Here is a 24,388-nt window from a genome sequence, read left to right as displayed (position 1 = left end):
AGATCCTGGGATTAAGCCCCATGTGGGGCTCCCAGCTCAGTCTGCTTCTCCCTCTCCCTTTGCCACTTCCCTTGCTTGTGCTCTGTCTCTCTGTCTCTCTCTGACTCTCTCTCTCTCAAATGCATAAAATAAAATCTTCACCAAAAAAACAAACAAACAAAAATAAACAAAAAACAAGCTTTCCTTCTCTGTTGTGGAGGTTGGCCTCTCCATACTTGAATACCAAATAGATTCAACTTGTGACAGGTAGTTACCTTAGAGAAAAGTGGTAAAATCTGGGGATTATGTGTGAGAATGTATTCTAAGAGTATTAGAAGACAGAAGAAATACCACAACACTGGATCAAGATGAACTTCTGAGAGTGGCTTTGAATAAATGAAGATACAAGGCAATAATGTAAAAGAATTTATTGAAAATCTTAGTAGGTTAGGAATTTGAGTGTTTGTCAAATGTGACAAGACTCAGCCATTCTCTAATGATGTAAATGTGAGTACTCATAAAACATGAGAACTTCAGCATTTGTAGAAAACTCTACAGTGGCTATATTATGAAAGGTAAAGAGCATGGTAGTAGATATAGCATTGAAAAGTGTTTTATGGGATTTGGGCAGAGATGATGAGACCCTGGAGTCACAAAGTTCAAGTGGTGATACTTACAAACCAGAGACAAAGCAGGCAAATTACAATAATTAGATAGCAGAGCAAATTGTGGTATTCAGTGATAGCATCTATTGCATTGTCTGTCAACTGCCTAGTAAAATGTTACTTAATCTGTATACTAAAAGATTCTAAATTAGGTTCTGGTGGAAGAGATCTAACATGAAATACCATAATGGAAAATCAGTGTCCCGCAATGAATTTCTAGACTTGAGCCAGTTCATACATGCAGACTCCCCTGAATGATGTAAGGAATGAATCCCCTTTAGGAAGGCTACTGCAACACTGTAGCAAGTGTGTGCTTTAATTATTTCTCCTCAACTTTCCTAAAAGAATTTGTGGCATTTAACATGATGACTGCACTGGGAGAAAATCCAAGACAAAACAGAAATGTCTGCTCATAGGCTATACATTTACAATAATCCCTAAGTACCCCAAACACCATGTTGATCTATTGACAGAGAGGAAAATTATGAAGATCAAATGATTGATAGAGCTGTAAACAAATATTGCATTCCTGGGTACTTGTTGAGAATACTTACCACCATGGTGTAATTACAAAAAGTTAATCATGAAAATGGATTGAAAATAATGAGAGAAAAAAGATTACATAAAAGGAAAGACCTACACAAATTACCTATACAGATTACATACAAAGCAAGATCTATATGGACTTTTCATTAGCCACAAGCCAAAAAAAAAGTATAATAATGACTTAAAAGCACAAAGTGGAAATAAATGTCTATTTAGCATTAGATATGCAGCTAAAGATTCAAAACTGGAAGTAAAATAGGAGTATTTTAATTCAAAATAGGAATGAGTTTATTACCAAACACCATAACAAAAGATACTTCTAAAGAATGTTATTCAGGCAGAAGGAAACAGACTAGAAGAAAGAAGATACAGAAGAGAATGGTAAGCAAATTACTTGAGAGCAAATTTCTCTTACAATGCTAAAACCATTATCTTATAATGTGAACAACTGATATGTAATGAGTACATAAATGTAAATAAGAGCCATCTCTCTTATCTAATACAATATATGACATACTGGAATCTTTTGGTTTCATTCTCCAGTTTCTTCCATGCATTTCTACAGTTACCACTAAATCAGCAGTTTTCATATCTGTGTACTGCCATGTGACTATTCAGGTTTCCTCAGATGACTACACGGAGGTATTTCTTAACAGATTTTTCCTGAATTATCAAGATCTAATTTTTCCTCCCTTTCTTCTGATTATGTTGGTTTTAAATGGCACTTGATAATTTTACTTTCACTACCTATGTGTTATGTAACATTCACCAAATTATAGAAAAAATGGAAGTTATTGCAAGGGAATATAAGGAAAATACTCAGTTATAACATGTATTATAAGCTAACAGGTTTTTTTTTTTTTTCCTGAATACAAAAGAGAACATATAATTCTGTAAGATGCTTTACCCATTGAATAGCTTTGTTTACAACACGTATTTTAAGTTGACTTATTTCTGCTCAGCTAAGGACTCTCTTTGCAGGCTCTTCATTTCTCATCATTTTTTTTTTTCAAATTTATTTGCCAAAATTCTTGTTTTAATTGAAAAAAAATCACAACTCAGTATTACTTAGGTCAGAACTGGTATTTAGAAGAGGGGAAAATGCACATATGTCCTAGGGCAGGAAGAAATATTAGCGTCATTGGAAAGAATACTGTCTGACCGATAGTGTATCTTGGGTTAAAGTAGTTAGAGGTGAAAAAAGGGAATCAGACCTGAGACTTTTATTTGAGAACATGTCTAGTTCTGTTATCTCAACAATTACAAATAAGAACTGACAATTGGTCACTACTCCAATAAAAAATAGAAGTATGTATGCTCTCCTGTTAGAAGGTCAATGTCATTGTCCTTTTGACAGAGGGATAGTGAATTTATAAAATAAAGGAGACCTTATTACATAAAGTTTCAGTTGGATACACAGACTATGAGTTTTCAGTAATTTGATATTATAGTTGCATAATTATAATAATGTCTTGAGTTGATTGCTTTGGAAGATGGATTATGATGTATCTAATTGAGTTGAATCCTTCAGATAAATTCCATTAATCTCACTTGCTGAACACTAACAGGTATGTAACTCAAGATTAAAAAGGCATTATTATACCAGTTATTACAGTTTATTCCAAGACATACACCACTTCATTTGTTGGAGAGTCAAATACTAACCAGGACAAAGGGTCAAAGGTACAGTAGAAGTAATTACTTTCACTTGCACAAGATCTAGTGAGAGTATGAACCTAACTGCTACAGCTCATTCCCTAGCCAAACTGTGTTGGGGCCATGGCTGTATATCTGAAATGAAATATTGTCAGATATTTCACACAGTAAGGTCTTAAACTACCTGATAAGTTATTAAGGAAACCTCATAAACTTCTTACATGAAAGATATATTGAGCAGTCCATCTTTCACATACAGTATTTGGGACTGAAATATCAGTGTGCATCCTGATCCCTGATCTCTGCACAGGCTATTAATTATGTTATACAGATAATATTTTTCCTACATGCTCCACAGTGCAGGGTTTTTTTCTGATCAAAGATGTATTATTGAATGACAATATTTGAATGGCATATAAAATTATATAAATCTTTGTAAAATCATAGCCTAGAAAAGGCACTCTTTCTTCAATGCCAATTTTCATAACAAGACAAGAAGAGATTTAATCTTGAAAGTTTTAATCAAATCTGTGGGATGTCCTTAACCAGCCTTCCTCACTTGTCAAATAATAGTCCTTCTTTACTATTCTTGGAGAGCAAGGTACTTGATTCCTGTGGTTCTTAATTGTCTCTTTCCAAACTTCAAAGGGAAATTAAAGACTTTTCATATCACTTGAGAAATAAAAAATGTAGGCTAGATTAACTAATAAATATTAATGCCATTAAAAAAACAAACAGAGCAACAGGAGTAAAACATTCATTTAGACTGTACATCACTTTTAATATGTGTGCCTTAATATATTGCAAAAAGCTATATCACCTATGAAATGTATTATCTTCATATGAAAATTGTATGCATTTTTCCAAATGCTCTAACATTTGATTTTGTGAGAACCTATCTTCCCTAACTAAGTATTAGCTGTTTTATTAGCATAGTTTATGTAAGTTTATACTCCAAATGTGTGCTACTCTGAATATTATAAATTCCAGTATTCTCTATGGTCAATGAGAAATATTAATAAAAATAACTTAAGAGAGTGCCATTAATATATAACTAGCTTTTGGCATTTTCATCTAGATTACTTTCAATATCATATATAATAAAATCACTTTTGCTCTTTCAGTTAAGACGAATGCTATGTGGTTTGGTCAAGGTAGATATATTTTATTTTGTGCACCATTACTGTTTTTGTTCATATACATAAATCCATTCATTCATACAAACAATATTTACTTTATAGGCAATGAACAAAACAGATACTGTTCCTTATATTATGAAGCTTGTATTTGGGTGAAAATGAGCAACAATAAATAAATAAACAAGATACATAAGAATGAAGGTCATAAGAGACTTTTTAAAAAGAAATAAAAGAATATAAATGTATGGAAAAATTCAAGAGTTCAAAAGATATTTCTTAAAAGTTGGACATGGAAAGTATCTCTGTTATACTGGAGTAGAAAATTTTAAAAGGAAGTCAGTGGATCACAACGCTTTATTCCAGGCAGAGGAAGTGATAAGGGCAATTGCTGCGAGGCAGACAAACACTTGGGATGGTCAAAAAAAAAAAAAAGCGAGTAAGCCAGTATGGCTGGAAAGTGAATGAAAGAAAAAGGAAATTGGATATGGGATTAATAAAGGGCCAGATTTTCTATGACGCTATAAGCCACGTTAAGGAACTTCAATGTTATTCCGAATGAGAACCACTAGAAGTCTGTGAGCAAAAGAATGTCATTATCTGACAAATGTAATGTGTATTTGCTGGCCAAGGTGGACATAGAGGTCAAAAGAGGAATCAGGGAGAAGAGTTCATCTAAATCTGGCATAATCTAAATCTAAAACTCAATAATAAACTAGTGTCTCAAACATTACATCCTAGGGTATGTTCACATGGTTTCAGGTCTCATCCCTACTTGACATATAAGCACATACCTCTGGAGTGGTGACTCTCTATGGAGTTCACATGGAATAGATATTCAGTCATAGTATAACTTCCAAGGTTCTCTCAGCCCAGGTCCCAAGTTTTAGTAAATTTTCCTCAGAGGGAAAAGGGAAAAAAAAAAAAAAAAAAAGGCCTATCTGAGCAGAAACATAAATACTTGTACAGTCTCACTATACATTGGTTCATTATGGATATTCTCATTAATTTACAAAGAAATAACCTAGGTATTCTCAGTAAGATTTAACTCTTATATGAAAAAATGATTATAAATTATTAGCTCTGATGACATAATTTTTTTCTTTTCTTAATTTGTATCTTCTAAATTTTCTTTAGTGATTATATATTGTTAATTTTTAAGTAACTAAAAAATATGTATTATTTTCTGGGTTTTGCATACTTTTTGCCCAATTTTTTTGAACCATAAGAAAAAATAGTTGTAACTTAATAGTTAAATTATAGTTTATGAAATTTCTATGGATTTAAATAATTCACACATTTTCTATATACAAGTAATGGAACTTTTAGTGTTTTCTTCAATGGCTATTGACGTTGTTATACATAGGTTAATATTTTTCTACACATCTCTCCATTCTAAACATGCTCAAATTGGGTAGTAAATAACCCTTTATTCAGGCTCAAGGTAGTGGAGTAACTACTCACCAACCGTATCAAGATTTTCCACTATTAAATATTGGCATTGTGGGATGCCTGGGTGGCTCAATCAGTTAAGCTTCTGCCTTTGGCTCAGGTCATGATCTTGGGGTCCTGGAATCAAGTCCCGCATGGGGCTCCCTGCTCAGTGAGAGGTCTGCTTCTCCCTTTGCCCCTCATCCCTGCCCGTGTGCTTGCGTGTGCGCTCTCTCTCTCTCTCAAACAAATAAAATCTTTTTTTTTTAAGATTTTATTTATTTATTTGACAGAGAAAGACACAGCAAGAGAGGGAACAGCAGCAAAGGGAGTGGGAGAGGGAGAAGCAGGCTGCCCACTGAGCAGGGAGCCCAATATGGGCCTCGATCCCAGGACCCTGGGATCATGACCTGAGCCAAAGGCAAACGCCTAATGACTGAGCCACCCAGGTGTCCCTTTTTTTAAAAAATGACATTGTATACTATAGTCCATACAGTTTTCAGGAGACTAGGAAAGGGGAAAGACTTCAATAATTCAAAAACCTTTTATTGCCTTTGTGGCTAAAACTGAATACTCACTTTGAAGAATTTTTAAAAATCAATATATTTAGGCTCTTCCAATATCCCCTCTTGTAGTTTATTTCCACATAAGGAGATATTTCTACATAAAGAAATATTTCCAAATAAGATTGAATATTCAAAGCTTACATAACGTGTTCTTGCCAAAAATCTTATAGAATTTAAGAACTGAAGTTTATCAATATTAGTCTGAAAACATCCTTTTAAAGTCTCATTTGATCCAAGGCACCCGGGTGGCTCAGTCAGTAAAGTGTCTGCCTTATGCTCAGGTCATGATCCTGGGGTTCTGGGGTCCTAGGATTGAGCCCCACATCAGGCTCCCTGCTCAGCGGGGAGTCTACATCTCCCTCTGCCCCTCCCCCCACTCATGGGCTCTCTCACTCTGTCTCTCTCTCAAAAATAAATAAATAAAACCTTTAAAAAAAAAAAAGTATCATTTGATCCAGCCATGTACCAAATAGTGGATGACAATATTTATAGCTGAAGTAATTACTCATTGTATGTGGCCCATTCTAGGGGTAATGGGGCACAGCTATTGTCTATGGCTTTAGTGTACAAAAATCCCTATATAACTTCACACTTCATTGAAAACATTATATGAAAGGTAAACCCAGTCCCTTTTCTGTAAAAACAACCTCAGTTGCCTTTGCTTGGAAGCAGCTTTCACAATTGATCTCTATGATTTTAACAAAATTAATAATATTTTGTAAATATTTTAGTTTTCACTATAAATTGTGGGACTTTATTCCAGACTAGTTAGGCAGATGACTCCAGATATAATCCCAAGGCTGAACACAGACCCTAAAATAAGCAAAGAGACAGCTCTAAATTTAAGTAGAGATTATGTATGCTCGACCATCATTCTTAAAGATTAATAGCAAAGCAATTTTAATTTCTTGTTCCTTGACCCTTATTAATATGCTTTTGAAATCACTCAGAAAACTCTCTTTAGTAAGGAACTTGGGAAGCTATACTGTAGCTGTCAGATGACCAACTGAATGGAAAATTGAAATAGATGGGGAAAAGTGTTTCCAGTGAATGATTTTGCACCAGAGTGTGGTAATCACCTTGGTAATGTTTGGCTAATGCCCTTCTTTTCTCCATTACCTTCCATCAACTTCCATCATGCTTCACTTCCTTTCCAGGACTCAGGGTGGCTCTCACTCCTCCCTATACCAATTTCATTTGGTACCAGTCCATTTCACACCATTCCAACAACTTTGTTCTCATCAGTTTAGGCTATCTTTTTTAATATCTTACATTATAAGTGAGCTATACCACTATTTCATTTCCTCTCGCATGTATTTAAAGCAGCCTCAAAATTCATGAACAAGGAATGAGTACATAAAAAATAGACCTTAAAATGAATAGAAAAACTAGAAATACCTGTTAAAATAAGAGACCAAATCAAAAGAAAAAAATTTCACCAATCCTATTTAACTTAACACTTCAAAATAAAGTTATATTAGAAGGCGGATGGCAGCCCGTTGGATCATTTAGACCTGTGTTCAGACTACTCAGTTTATCCTCTGTAGTCCAAAGGAGATCTGATAGGAAATTCCAATATTTAGCCCAAATCCTGCAATAGAAAAAAATCATCCCCTAAAAGAGAGGCTGGAAGAGTGTGTTATGTTTATATTACCAACAAGCAAGTCTTATTCACTACATTGATTCATTGACAAGTATTTAATGAATACCTAAGTGTGTCAGAGAAATATATTTGACTTGAGAATACAAAAACGAACAAAACATAATTATCATCCCTCTATTTCTTTAAAGATTTTATTTATTTATTTGAGAGCAAGAGAAAGAGCATAAGCAGGGGGGTAGGGCATAGGGACAAGCAGACTCCTCACTGAGCAGGGAGCCTGAGATGTGCCGGGCTTAGCTGGGGGGTGTGGCAGGGACGATCATGACCTGAGCCAAAGTCAGATGCTTAACTGACTGAGCCACCCAGGCACCCCAATTATCATCCCTTTAAGTCTTATATTATAGTCTAGTGTGAGATTAAAATGATATTTGAAACATGCTACATCTGCATTTGCTTGTCTTATCTGATTATTCAATCTAATAATTTCTCACTTTCTCAACCAGATCATAAACTTCAAGACCAATTATATTAAATTATGTGTATGTTACTGATACAATGACATGCTTCCTCCTCTTCCAACTACCAGGATAAATATAGTAAGGGTAGAGAAGTCTGCAAGATACTTTATTGGAAAGCATAGTGCCAAATAAAATGGTAAGGATAGGTAATATGATTTTCTAAACTACCCAGAAATTAAGGTATTTGCCAAATTTATCTGCCTAGATTATCTTCATGCGGCAATAATTTCTCTGTACCTTCACAATTAGGGTTCTACATTCAAGAAAATAATCCATGTCTCATAATCAGCAATTTGGAGCTGTTTTCAGAGTATTTAAAAGACAAAAATCTTGTTTTCTTTTATACATTATTTAGTGATTTTTGTCTCCTTGTATATTATTGTATTTTTTAATATATGGAACTGATTAGCAGTGTAAAATTTTCCATATAGTTATCAGTGTTTTGGCATATTGAATCCAAGGATATCTCAAAAACACAATAATGCCCTCTTCAATATCCTATATGCATACCTTCTGTGTATTACTAGAAGAAATTGAAAATCACATCAATTATCAGCAGGTAATTGATGACAGGTGAAAGACCTACAAATATATATCCCAATTTCAAAGGAAAATGCAACACTCTCTAAAGCAAAATGAAGTGAAATATCAATGGGGAGTGCATAACCTATCGGAGAAGCCCTACCCAATAACAAAAATACAGAAATGTCAAGGAAAATACAGAGGAAATAACAATGCAAAAGAAACCACGATGGCAGATCTGAAATTAAGTACTTAATCACAATTTTCTCTTAGTAACTCTACATTTTAAGCTTTTTGTGCTGGATTCACTATCACCAACTCAACATCACCCCTCCCTCTTATGATCTCACTAAATTATAGAAGAGAGTGAGAAACTAAATTTCCCAGAATTTCCTTTCCAGTATGGACCTGGATTTGTTTTCCAACGTGAGGAAATCCCCAGAGATTTGGAAGGCATTTTAAAAAGGAGGGTCCCAATGTTATCCAATGGCAGTAGTAAGCTTGCCTTTGGTTAGGGATAAGATTCAAAAGAGCATCCCAGTGAGGACTTGAGAACCACCTGCAGCTTGAGAGTTTCCATGAACTTCTTCAAGAGTCTTCAGACCTGAAGTAGCTTTTCACAGGATCTGGTGGAACCCTAATTTTGTCACCATAAGCTGACCGGTGGTGGCTGATTGCTTCCTTTGCTCTATTAAGGACTGTGAAAGCACCAATTTCCTTACATGAAAATATTTAATACCTAGAATATATGGAGTGGCTTCTGGTTTCCTGAAGAAAACGTGAAAGAATTGTGATGAACAAACTGTGCTACGTCCATTATTAGATGATTACTGAGGGGCAAAAGATGAACTTTTTACCAAGACACAAAAAGGCATGGATGGATCTTAAATGTATATTTCCAAGTGAAAGAAGTAAAACTCAAAATGCTACATACTGCATGATTCCAACTAGAATACGACATTCTGGAAAAAGTCAAACTTTATAGATGATGAAAAGATCAGTGCTTACCAAGGGCTTGCAGTAAGAAAGGAAGGTTTGAATAGGTGCAGTTCAGGGGATATTTTTAACACAGTGATACCACCCTCTATGATGTGTAATAGTGGTTATATAACCATATACATTTTTCTTTCCCACAGACCTTTACAACACAAGGTTGGAACTCAATGTATGCAAATTTTAAATCATTTTGGAGGTTAGAGGATTCCAAGATAGAATGAAGAATGGGACAAATCAACCTACCTATATTATAAATGTATGAAATAACTTCGCTGCAATGTTTAGGGGACATTTGTGGTGCTCTAGGCATTTAGAAGTGAATGGAATCAGAAAGGCTAAAGGCAAAACAAAACAAAACAAAAAGCCACCACCAACAAAAACTGCACATAATCACTGTAGTTATAATTGTTTCCCATGCTATATGGGGTTAGCAAATTCTGATATGTTACACATGTATAGTAGAATTGAACAAATGGGTGGTAGGTGCCTCACAGAGTGGCAGTGGTATGTTAAGCAAGGGTAGGGGGCTAGAATAATTCATGTAGTAATGGATTAGAGGTGGATGTATCAGTATTATGTTTAGCTTAATACAGATACAGATGATTACGCACAGAAATATTTAGAGATATCTGTATATACCCTGGTTAGCATACACACACATTTCCTTGCTCTGTCAGCTGAGAGGGCCTAGAAACAAGTCTCAGCAGCAACAAGAGTATCCTCCACACACCCAGCTTTCTAATTCTCTTTCAAATAAAAGGAACAAGGCTCCTTGGAGAAATGGCCAATTCTATGCAAGGAGTAAGATATTTAGAAGATGAGCCTGGCGTATCTTATTATGCCAAAACGTAAGAAAATGCTAAAGACACAATATGAAATTGACAAATATACAGTCCAAAAAAAGGACTATAACATATATAAATGTAGAGGAGGAAGAGTTCTGAAAAACAAAAACAAAATGAGTGTTGATAAATGTTTTAAAACTTTTAAGCAGTCCCATTTTGAATGGAAATAACATGTTATTTATAAGATTATTTTTGTTAAGTCAGTTTTATACTTTTGTTTCCATTTTACTGTTCTACAAAATATTTTTACTACATTTTGAAAAGTGTCTGTGATTTCTGAAATAAATGACACATGAACAAGACTTCATGCCCTATGATTATTCCTATTGTAACGGACCCTGAATATTAAAATAGTCAAGTTTACTCCATTGATACACAGTTAGCCTAAGACTATTAAAAAATTAAACTGAACAGCAAATTGATGTGCTTTTTATAAGACAATACATTTCACAATTCCTCAAAGAAACTACTGATCCATTACTGGCAAAGCAGAGAGAAAAAAATAATAACACTCAAACTCTGGAACCAATGGACTAATGTAGATTTATGTGGAACAAAAACCAGATTTCCTTCAGGCTAGACTTAATCACTCTACAAAGAAAAAAAATGTATAAAAAGGATATTCATAAAATCTTTTCTCCATTACTTTTTTCCCTGTGATATTATTTGAAATGTTTAATGCTTTTACATGCTGCTGAAGTTTTAATAAAACATTTTCAAAAAGTTTTCCTAATTTTGTATAAGATAAAATAAATTTCGACTTACTAAGTGGTTTCCTGAGATTGGCCATTACTGAACATTTGAGTGAGTACCTGCTACATTTAAACCAAATAGCCCTACAATACTGACAGTCCAAGGTGCCATTTTGGCAAATGGTGAAAAAGAAGGGAACAGTTTTTCAAACGGTGAAAAGCAAATTCTTACTGAAAAAATTATATCTCTTTGGGATGGTTAAAAAGATTAAGGGGCACCTGGGTGGCACAGTCGTTAAGCGTCTGCCTTCGGCTCAGGGCGTCATCCCGGCGTTCTGGGATCGAGCCCCACGTCAGGCTCCTCCACTGAGAGCCTGCTTCTTCCTCTCCCACTCCCCCTGCTTGTGTTCCCTCTCTCACTGGCTCTCTCTCTCTGTGTCAAATAAATAAATAAAATCTTTAAAAAAAAAAAAAAGATTAAGAGAAAGATTTCATTGTCAGTTCTAAAGAAACATGATGTTAACCATTATGGGACAAATCCTTCTGCGACACACTACTTCTTGGACCTTAGACAATTTATTAAAATATTATGATCAATCTGTCCCCTTGTTATTGCTCTTGGACAAGGGATTGGAAATGTAGTAAGGGTGGCAACTGCCAGAATTTATAAAATTCTTAGTAACATTATTTACCCTATGCTGCCCACTGGAGTCATGTAATAATCAATGTGAAATCTCAAATCCAGCTGAAGGGAGTGAATTTTGATACACATTTTAATAGAAAAATACTAAAGTGATCATGTATTATATACATACATATATAGATATATAAAATATATAAATAAAATAAATATGTATATGTTAATAAATAAGCAAAATAAATAAAATTATATATATCATCATATATATATGATATATATATATATCTCCTTCATGAGGAGAGAAGAAAAGAAACTGGTTAAGTTTGAAAATCTTGTAATTACTTTGGCTATCTCAAATGAAGGCTACAGCAAACTATTATTTCAAACATTGTTTTAAAACCTTTTTAATTGCGTAAATTATTTACTGGTAAAAATTATTAAGTTTGACAATGCCAGGTGTTAGACCACAGATAAAGTGATCTCTTACATATTACCTGGGTGCGTGTGTAAGTTAGAGTATCCTTTTTAAGAAACAATTTGGCATTATCTTGTAAAGCTAAACATTCAGATACCCTATAAACCAGCAGTTCAACTTTTAAGAGTATAGCAAGAGAAATTCTTGCACATCTGCAAATGAGATAAGAACAAAATTATTCATAACAGCACTGTTTCAAATAGTTTACAAAGGGGAGAAGGGTATTCCGAAAGATAACTGGTAAGATTTTGCAACAGTATTTTAAACTAAAATGCAAATATCAGAAGATTACATAAAGTATACCTTTTTAATAAAGATCAAAAAACCTAAGTAATGTCATATTTAAGCAAACATGTATATGTGGTAAAACTATTTCTAAAGCAATATTAAAAGTCCACCATTTTTTAAAAGATTTTATTTATTTATTTGACAGAGAGAGAGCACAAGCAGGGGGAGCAGCAGGCAGGGGGAACAGGGAGCCCCATGCAGAGGAGGAAGACCCATGTCAGGCTTGATCCCAGGACCCCGGGATCATGACCTGAGCCAAAAGAAGCCACTTAACCAACTGAGGCACCCAGGCACCCCATAAGTCCACCATTTTTAAAGCAATTTTAAAAGTTCCCTATTAGTGGAGCCTGGGTGGCTCAGTTGCTTAAGCATCTGCCCTCGACTCAGGTCATAATCTCAGGGTTGTGGGACTGAGCCCCATGTTGGGCACTCCGCTAAGCAGGGAGTCAGCTTCTCCCTCTCCCTCTGACCCTCTCAGCTTGTGCTCTTGCTCTCTGGCTCTCAAATGAATGAATAAACATCTTTTAAAAATTAAAATAAAAATAAGTAAATAAGAAAAGTTCCCTATTAAATGTCCAGGATGTAGGGAAGAAATAGAAGTAGAGGACAGTATAGGGGAGGAACAAGTAGATAAACATAAGATATTGTTAACATTTTAGTTCCCAGACATGCTTCCTGAACAATAAATGTCCTAAACAATAAGCAAGTAAACAAGTAAAAAATGGATCATCCACTATATGATTCAGAGTTTGGGATTGTGAAAAAGGGAAAACTCTGCACATAATAAAAAGAACAGTGATTGCCAATGCAGAGGAGGGGAGAGAAAGAAAACACAAAGGCAAAAGCACAGACTTGTCAGGGCAGTGAAACTATTCTTTATGATACTACAGTGGTGGACACATGGCATTATACATTTGTCCAAACCCACAGAATGTCCCACAGGAAGAGTGAACCCTAATATAAAGTATGAGCTTCAGATGATAATAATGTGTCTATGTCTGTTCATCCGTTGTAACAAATGTACCACTCTTGTTGACAGTGGCAAAGGCCGTACTTATGTGGGGGCAGGAGCAATATGGGAGCTCTCTGTAACTCCTCTCAATCCTGCTGTGAACCTAAAACAAGCTATAAAAAATAAAGCATTTAAAAGGGAACAAAATGTGTCTCCTATATACATATTGAAACGTGGATTAAGTTTAATTCAATTCTAAGTAACTAACTTCCATTTAAAAAAACCCATCAGAATAATTTACTAAATTACAAATGAATAAATAAAATAAAATGATTATCTGAAAAATACATAAAAATTGTTACAATTAATTTTTCGTTAAAGAAAAAAAAACCCTGGCAAACTCGAAACAGATGAGAACATCACTGTGATGGATATGATCATATACAGTTTAACTCAAACTTAATCTTGAAATATTTATATAATCCCCTTTAAACTCATGAATGTAACATTGTTGTCTCTATCACTGTGTCTATTTGATAATTTATGCCCCAGTAACTAAAGACAAGTAAAATAATTCAAATATATAAGGGTAGGAAAGTCATAAAAAAATCTTACTTTATATTTATGTAAAGATATCAAATTTTCTCAAAATTATTAATGTTGATGGTAAACTCTATTGTCCTGCAATCTCAACCAAACTAAATGGAAATCTGATGTATGACTGAAGTGATATTACAAAGGAGTACAAAATGAATTCCTATCTCATACCATGTACCTGGATCAATTCCACTTGACTTAATAATCTGAATTTGAAAAGCAAAACTTTAAAATTTTTGGAATAAAGACAAGAGAAGAAATCTTTAAAAAGGTACAATCAGGACAAATCTAAAAAGAAAAATATAAATAAATTTAACTAAATTATAGTAAAAACCTTAATGCATAAAATGCATAATTAAACATCAAAACAGAAACTGAAGACTTAGCAAAAATATTTACAATGAATACAATAAGAGAACATTAGTCTCCAAAATATATAGAATAATGATTAAGATCAACAAAAGGCAAATGACTCAAAAGAAAAAAGAGCAAAGCATAAATTCATAAAGTTCATAAAATTTTTTAAAGTCATACATAGACAAAGAAATGAAAATCTAACCATAGTTAGACATTATTTTACATCTAGCAAACTGACCAAAAAAAATTATTAAAAGCTGACAATTCCTACTGGTGCCAAGAATGTTGGGTAATTGAAAATATTTTCTACAGATCTAGAGAGTATACCAGTCTGGAAAGCAATTTGGCAGGAGTCGGTAAATTTTAACAATGTCCATAAAGAAATGCTCGGAAGATAGCAGTGTGATTCCTTCTGCAGAACAGACATCAGAAAGGAAAACATAACCAAATGTACGTATATATATATCCATGGACAATATCAAAAATAAAACTAACTGAAGATGTATCTCCATAAACCCCAAAATACAATGGGTGGACAAAAATTACCTACAGCTTTAAGGCAAACATTGCATCAGCAGGGGGAAGAGAAGTGTGTCTGCCAGAGCTGAGAACAAAAGAACACTAATAAAGTCAAAAGTACTCACTAAAAAGTGCAGAGAATCAACTAGGGGGGAATTGTAGCTGAAGCTGAAACTGGAAGAGCTTTGCACATCTACATTTTAAGTAACTAAAAGGGTTCTGAAGCAAGATCTGAAGGGGTCCATATTAGTTATCTACTGCTATAACAAATTACCATGACCTTAGTGGCTTAAAATAACACACTTATTATTTCACAGCTTCTGTGTGTCAAGAGTCTGGGAGCATGACTTTCATGGGTCCTCTACTTCAAGGTCAATCAATCTGCATTGCATCTGAAGCCTCTCCTGGGGAAGAGTCACTTCTAAGGTTATTCAAGTTGTTGGCAAAACCAATTTCCTTGAAGTTTTAAAAGTGAGTACCCTGGTTTCTTGCTGGCTGTCTCCTGCAGGATACTCTTAACTTTCTTGCGATGTGGACCTCCAGGAATGATCTCTTCCTTAAAGCCAGGTAAAGGAAAAAGTCTCTAAAGCAAGTCTACTAGTAAAATGTGGTTCTGAATGCAACATAATCACAGGAATGGCATATCATCCTTTTTACTATAGTCTATTGGTTAGAAAAATGTCACAGTTGCTGCCCACACTCACAGAGAAAGGATTACACAAAGATATGAATACTATGAGACAGGGAGGGATTGTGGCAGGCCATATGCCCCCTCTGTCCATGTCAGGCAAAAGAACAGCAGCCACTAAAGCATTTTCCAGAACAAAGCCCCATACTGAAACAAACAAACAAACAAACAAAAGAAAAACCAAAAAACCCTGAGAGATACGGATTTCAAATCTGAGATAAATAAAAATGAAAGAAGAAAGAAATTACAAGGGTTGGAAAAGGAAAAAGAGTCAGGAGATCTCAGGGAACATAAAGTCAAACCTTTTTAATTATGATGAGACAGAAAAGCAGATTTGTCAGACAATTCAGACAAATTAATTTCATATAAAAATGAGCAAAAAAAAATATCACAGTCAAATTTCACTCCAATTTCTTGGAGGACAAAAGATCATATGAAGCTGAATAATATTCATAGAGGGAAAATTTTAATTATTGAAAAATATATCCATGAAAAAGATGAAAAGTATAAACTAGTATTTTAAAATTACCTAAAGGTAATTATAAAGTGACAAAATATATGAAAAAAACCCACTCTATTATTTAATTAAACTAACAAATACTGTGATAAACTCAAGAAAGAATATATAAAATAGAAAAAAAAAATAAAGTGGAGGCAAAAATATTAAGAAAGTTGGTAAACATAATAGCTGCTGCCTTAAAAAGCAAATTGTGAAAAAATAAAAATTTTAAAAATGAATAGACTTGAAGACATTTAAGACTGAGAAAGAAATGAGTACAGAAAACATATGTATCATAACACAAAGGGAAAGATATAAAAGAAATATATCATAATCCTTAGCATGTATACCTAGTAACATAACTTCAAACTACATAAAGTTACAATCAGCAAAAGTAAAAGAAGAAATCTAAAAATCCACAGTTAAATTGGGAGACTTTAATATATTTAAAATATTCAGGGTACAATTTACAACAAAACTGAATTAAACTAAAATACAGTAACAAGAAACTAGAGAATCCCCATTTAATTTGAAATTAAACCAAAGGCTTCAAAATTTATGCATCAAAGGACTAAAACTGAAAATCAAAAAATTTTAGGTGAGTTTTAAGTGAAAGAAAATAAAAATACAGTGTATTAGAACTTGTGAGAGGGAGCAAGAGATATGCTCACAGAGAAATTTAGAGCCTAGTTACATATAGAAAATGAGGATGGAAAATCAATGATTTAAAGCTTACATTTCGGAATAGAAATTTAAACTTAATAAATGTAGACATAAAATTAATAATAAAAGAGTAAAATTAAATAAAATAGGAAACAGAATTTTTAATTGAGAAAATCAAATACTCCTAGGAAGATTTAGAAAAACAAAATAAGAAAATATACAAATTGTCAATAGCAGCAATGTAAAGGAGATCCCACTACAAATTTTACACCTTACAGTTTTTTTTTTAAAGAGTTTATTTATTTGAGAGAGAGAGAAACTGAGAGAGAGGGGGAGAGCTTGAGTAGGGCAGAGGGAGAGGGACAAGCAAACTCCCAGCTGAGCAGGGAGCCGGATGCGGGGCTCAATCCCAGGGCCCCAGGGCCTGGGATCATGACCCGAGCCCACGGAAGACACTTAACCGACCAAGCCACCCAGGTGCCCCACCCTTACAGTTTTTAGAAATAGAAGAAATATTTACTTTTTTTTTTTTAAGATTTATTTATTTATTTTAGAGGGAGAGCATGAGCAGGGGCAAGGGGCAGAGCGAGAGAATCTCAAGCGGACTCCCTGCTGAGCACGGAGCCCAAGGAAGGGCTCAATCTCAAGACCATGAGATCACGACCTGAGCCAAAACCAAGAGCCAGATGCTTAACCAGCTGAGCCACCCAGATGCCCTGGAAATATTTCCTTTTTTTTTTTTTTTTTTTTTTAAGATTTATTTATTTTAGGGGCGCCTGGGTAGCACAGTTGTTAAGCATCTGCCTTCGGCTCAGGGCGTGATCCTGGCGTTCTGGGATCGAGCCCCATATCGGGCTTCTCCTCTGGGAGCCTGCTTCTTCTTCTCCCACTCCCCCTGCTTGTGTTCTCTCTCTAGCTGGCTGTGTCTCTGTCAAGTAAATAAATCTAAAAAAAAAAAAGAAAGATTTATTTATTTTAGAGAGAGAGAAAGAGAGTGCGCAGGGGCAGGGGCAGAGGGAGAGGGAGAGAAAAATTAAGCAGGCTCCACGCGGGGCCCAAAACCGAGTCAGACACTTAACCAACTCTGCCACCCAGGTTCCCCTTCCTCCCCCCCTTTTTTTATGAAGAAATTACAACCTTGATTACAATACCAGCAAAGAGTCTTCTTATAAGAACATAAAATTAGAGAACAATAGACCCTGTGGATATAAATACAAAACTTCTTAAGAAGATATAAATAAATTAAATCCAGCAATATGTAAAAAGATAACATCACATTACATAAATCTGAAAGTGATTAGTATTCATTATATATATATATATATATATATGAATCTTCTATAAATGAACAAATAAATGGAAAACTCAAGAAAATATATGAAAAAACACAACAGGATATTTCACAAAGGGGATATCTGATAGGTCAACAAACACATGAAATGCCAGTATATACCCACCAGAATGGTTAAAATGAAAGAAAAAAAAAGTGTTGGTGAGGATGAAGAGCTATTGGAACTGTGTTATATTAGGGGTGTAATATTGTCAATACCACTTGGGGAATTCTTTGTGTGGACTAAAGCTAAATATCAATATACCCTGTGACCTGGCAATTCTATTTCTCACATGAAAGGCATACATGTGTTCACCCAAAGACATGAATTTTCAAAATAACACTATTTATAATTGATGCCAAATGCAAACTATTTAAATAGTAAATGTCTATCCAACTACAGAATGGATAAATTATATAAAGTATATTCTCACACCAGAATAGCATAAAACAGGAAAGAACGACCCACAAGCTGGAACACATGTATGGCTGAGTGTCACAAACATAATACCAAATGTAGGGAGACAGACAGCAAAGAGTTACGCCATATTCATCCCTTTATATATCAAGTAACCCAGAGTATTATAAGTCAGGGTAAACCTCTTTTCAAGGTTTGTACCTGGAAAGGGAACAAGAAAGGGACTTCTGTATTCCTGTGCTTCCTGATGTAGATATGAGACATGATGTTTATGAATGTGCAGTGAGTTGTACATCTTTGTTACCATCTCTGTTCTACATCACACATCAATAAACAGCTAAAGAAATGACCTATGTCTTCAGAGTGGATTCAGCCTGCTGGTCACCTGGCCTAGGCAAACAAATAGAAGGAAAATACAAAGTAGTTTTAAAAATATCTGCTGATTTCAGAATTTTCTCAGTAAACTGAGTTCACATTATAGCTTTTCCCAATTCTGATTGCATATCCTCTAAGTCTCCAATATAAATCTCACTTTTTTATATGAAATTGAATATTAATTTTTGTGATGATTACATAAGAAATCATGTGTAAATCCCCTAATCCAATGCCTTGAACATATGAAATATACTGTCTGCCCCTTACAATTTATTTTATTTTCTTCTCAACTTAAAGAGGTTTGCAGTCATCTGCATAACCTGTAAATACATGATACACAGACAGTTTTAACATACACATGATTAATTAAACATCCTTAGAAGCCATCACAAAGCTTTGATGTCAGCTCCCTGGATATTCCCCAAATACTGCAGCTTGTTCCATTCATTCTGCCCTTTAATTTAATGAGAATTGGCTTGAATATCATCTTATACATAGCCAGGATTTCTGAATTCTTACTTTTACTGAGTTCCCCATGGCCACTCTGTTCATATTTTAATTTTCCTTTAGATTTTAACATACTAGATATTTCACTACTGTCCTTGTTCCTAACATAACTGCTGATTCAGTTATGAAAACTTCATTATACTTAGGTATGAGCAATTCAAAATGAAGAGTTTATAAGATTATAAAATGCAATTTGTGGTTTAAATAGAGTTTCAAAGGATAGCAAGGATCTGACTTGATTTGCAAAAGACAGAAGCCTGACAAGTAGCTATATCAACTTCCTATGAAATGACCAGTATTGATTCTTTTTTAAAAAAAAAAAAAGTCCTGCATAGGCACCACAAATGGAAGGAAAGCATAAGATTAAATGAGTTTAACTTTAGGTTTAAGCTAGACATGAAGAATGGAGACAGGTAAGGATAGACCTCGCAGGTAGTGAAAAGCCCAGCTGAATATCAGTAGAAAGACTGTGGCCTAAAAAAATGGTAGAGAGAAACTTGTCTTCAGGGTCCTAAGCTTCTCCATATCTGGACCATTTCTCCTTGGTGGCACATTTTTCTCTGAGCAATCTCTGTCGATGTCAATATTCTCATGCTCTCAGCAATACCATCCATACAATAAGATTTTACCTCACATTCAGATAAAATATTTAGAGGATTAATCCCTTCCCAGGAGTGTTTGCATTTTGCAATGTATTAATTCTTTAATTAGCAGAGTAATATTATGAAGATGAAAATATTTACTTTGGTTAGCGATTGAAGAAATCTTCAGCACACTAAAAAGTATATAATATAATCAATGACCTACCCTGGATCCAAAGATTAGGATGGCCTTCAGTAGAAAGTTTATGTCAGAATTTATGTATTAGAAATCAGTTATAAAACTTCAATAAAGAAAACAAAGCAGTATTTGTTATGGATTGTACTGTGCTCCCCGCCCCCCACCCTGCCGCAGATTCCTATGTGGAAGGCTACCACCAGTACCTCAGAATGTGACCTTATTTGGAAATAGGGTTGTTTCAGTTGTAATTCATTATGTTAAAATGAGGTCATTAGGATGGATCCTAATCCCATATGACTGGTGTCATTATAAAAAGAAAAAAAATTGGACACATAGACATTACGTACAAAAAGGAAAACTCTATATGAAGATTGAAATTATGTTGGCATAAGCCAAGAAATGGTCAGAAGCTAGAAGAAAGACCTGGAACAGATCCTTCCCTAGCACCTTCAGAGGGAGCTGACCCTACTGACACCTTGATCTTGAATTTCAAGACCCTAGTGAGACAATTCATTACTGTTGTTTAATCAACTCAGTTTGTAACACTTTGTTACAGCAGGCTTAGTAAACTAATGCAGTATTCTATTTTCAAATTAACTTTTACATAAACTCTTATGTTTAAAGGGTAGAGGATTGAAGTGGGAGTATAAGGGGTTGAGAGAATGTGCTTGTATAAGACTGTTACGCCATTCTACATTAGAACAGGACTCTTCAAAGTGGATTCTCTCGGGAAAGATCTCTTGGCATATTGTGTTTTGATGTATGAGATATGCATCAAGAGCAAGCCTAAAAAAAAATCATGAGCTACTATATCTCTTACGCAAACAAATAGTGAATATAAGTAATTAGGTAAGAAAGGATTATGTATCATCTAGTAGACCGAGAAAGGCCATCACATCAAAAGACTTCTAACTCCTTTAGCAGATGAAAGGCTTTTAGTCTGGAGAAACCTTGTAGATAGAAAACACTGACATAGATAGGCTTAAAGCTAACTAAAAAGTCATCAGATTAGATAGTTCTATATTATTGTGAGGGGGATGGATGGAAATATGTTAAATAATAATCAGTGATAATAGTGGTGATGATTTTTTGTCATGGAAGTAATCAGTATGTGTGGGTATGTATCAACTGTAATGCAATGGAGATAAATGGCATAAGCAGTAGCAGATTTTACCTTCAGATTAATGTTTTTACATTCAAATTAATCTTTATGTTTTATAATTGTATTAAATGCCATGCTACTATTAAATAGTGTGACATGACTGTGGAAATGGAAAGAAGCCAGGTACACACTATAGACACTTTTAAAGAATTATATTGGGAGAGACGCTTGTAAGGGATAAAAGAAAAAAAAAAAAGACAGTCTGGAAAAAAATAAAAGTAAGTTCAAGGGAAAATTAAGAGATTGTGATCTCATGTTTTGTTTTTGTTTTTGTTTGAAGCTTCTAATTGAGAGGTGCTTTTTGAACCTGGAATTTAGAATACTCATATTAGGTCCATACACAACAGAGGTGATCACCCACTATAATGCTGACTATAGATCACAGATGAGCAAGCATGAGCACCAAAGAATAATAGCAAGGGAACACAAATGGAAAAGTTGCTCATATATTCAGTCCACATAAGATGGATCTTGCAAACGTAAGATCAAGATGTTTTTTATTGTCCCTACACCCCCATCCCTCAAAGATTTTTTTTGTGGTAAGGTGTGGATAAATAGAATTTTGCCAGCTTCATATGCCATGTTCAGTAAACATTATTTTACATAAAAAAATACATACAAAAATATACAACTTTTACATGTAGGTAAGAGTTTAAGAGCTCTTATTGCATTTTAGTTATCTTCATCAATACCTGGGAATGGGAAGAAATAGGATTTAAAATGCTAAAGTGACAAGATGGCTATGAAAATAGAAATGCCAAACAATTTGGAGTAAGAATTTTTAAATCAAAATTTGTCATACATTTCCTAAATAAATTTTAAATTCAGTAAAAAATTTCCGTAATCTGTACCTCTGCATGCTATGTCTATTGAAATTTAATATCCTCAAATCTTGAATATACCAAGGTAATTATGTTCTTTTAACAATGGTATACACAGTCCTGAGTTTAATGGGTAGTATGTTGGGAGCTGAAAAGTTACCAAATTATCATCAGGCTGCCTAGCTGATCCCGGGGCTCCCTCAATCAAGCCTGCATTGGGTCATGATCTCGGGGTCATGACCTCGGGGTCCTTGAATCAAGCCTGCATCGGGTTCCCCGTTAAGCGGGGAGCCTGCTTCTCCCTCTCTCTCTGCCCTTAACCCCTAGTGCTTGCTCTCTCTTGGGCACTCTGTCTCTGTCTCTCTCTCTCTCTCTCTCTTAAATAAATAAATAAATAAATAAATAAATAAATAAATCTTTAAAAAACGAAACAAAACAAAACAAAAACTAGTCTGTTCTCTATTTCCCATTTTTCTATTCCAATCTGCTAAAATGTTAATGTGATGATTGAGGTTAACACTCCATTTGCTATGAGAGAACAAGAAAAAAAAATCGAAGAATCTAGAACTTCGTAACTTGGTGGTAAAAAGTATAATATTGGTAAAATCACTTTGGAAAACTGTGCAAACATTGTGGTGCAGAGCCCATTTATCCTCTGTATCCTGGCTCATGAAAGGCAAGCACCAAATCTACTTGTTCAATGTACTTGTTCCAACCACCCTGGGGACTCTCACAGCATATCAGTGCCTACCCTAAGTCACACAATAATACCACTTATAAATTGGTTAAAAGTGAAAATAAATTAAAATAATATTTAATAGGAGAAAAATGGGGCTAATTATACAGTAGAAACTAAACACCACATGACATATTAAGCTGGTCTTTATTTAGTCTGGATCAAAACCTCACTTCATTTATTCTTCTCTCTTCATTAGTGAAGAGTTTGGTGAAAATAAAATAAACAAATAAATATAAATATATATGTGTTGTGAATCTATTTCCTGAGACGATATGAAATCTCCAATGTGCTGAACCTGAGAACTCAAAATAATAATGTGAGAACAAAAATCTTAAATGTTTTGATGTCCTAAACATCAGAACTGGTCTATAAGTCCATATCTAGATGTCTCAAATAGTGTCACTGGAGTTAGAAGTAGTTAGGCAGCATCTCTCTTATCCTCTTAGTTATCAGTCTGAAGTGTGCCCAGATTTCCTAGTTTGCACCAGATAGTCACAGAAAATATTCTGAAGATATTTGGCAATTTTAATGTGTAACTTCTGTGTAATTCAGCTACTTCTAGATATATAGTGTCTCTCATTTATATTTAGAAGTAAACAAATTTTACTAAGTATGTTTATTAATGATTCATTTAACATGAAGCATTAATTAGGCACCTAATAAATTCACAATAGAAGAAAAAATCTGTAATTATAATGATAAAAGCTTTCTCTTGTTAATTCAAGTCATATTTCCAATTTTTTCAGATGTATCAACTACAAAATTTACAACTATTCCAGGACCAGAACTGAGGTTGGTTTATCTCTTTGTTTATATACTACCATCATACCTGGAAATATATCAAAACATAAATTGCTTTTTCTGTACAGAAAGAGTAAATAAAGATGAATGTATTGCCCATTTCAAATGCTATGATCCCCGCTCCCAATTTGTGCATTTATTCTAAGCTGAAATCCTATGGATGTCTTTGCATGGATGGCATTATTTCAAATGATATCTTTATATAACGTTTCTTCCTCTGCAGTCCCCACATTCAAATGCATTTGTGGAATCCAGCCATGCATATAAACAATAATTTTTCAAATCCCTGATTCAAAAAAAAAAAAAAAAGCCCTTTTCTGGCTATTTCACAGCACGATGTCCAACTAAAGTGTTATTATAATTATCTAATTAAATGATAACCAAAGCAGAGAAGAAAATTATTGTCCATTGACAATAAGAAACACAAAAACAACACAAATAAGTGAAAGGGAACAGCTGTGGAACACCTGTAAACACATTTATCTTTTTTTAAGAATATAATTGTAAAGTACAGAGAATTTGAATTTTGAAATAGTTGCTCACTCCATTCTTCTTTAAATACTTTTATCTTTTGGCCACAGGGGCAACAAAGTCTCCCATTTTTTTCTCTATTTCATTGCCA

This window comes from Ursus americanus, chromosome 17 (genome assembly GCF_024610735.1).
Source record: "Ursus americanus isolate L20-20 chromosome 17, mUrsAme1.1.p, whole genome shotgun sequence".
NCBI classification, from domain to species: domain Eukaryota; kingdom Metazoa; phylum Chordata; class Mammalia; order Carnivora; family Ursidae; genus Ursus; species Ursus americanus.
Note: the sequence above shows the minus strand (reverse complement) of the source record.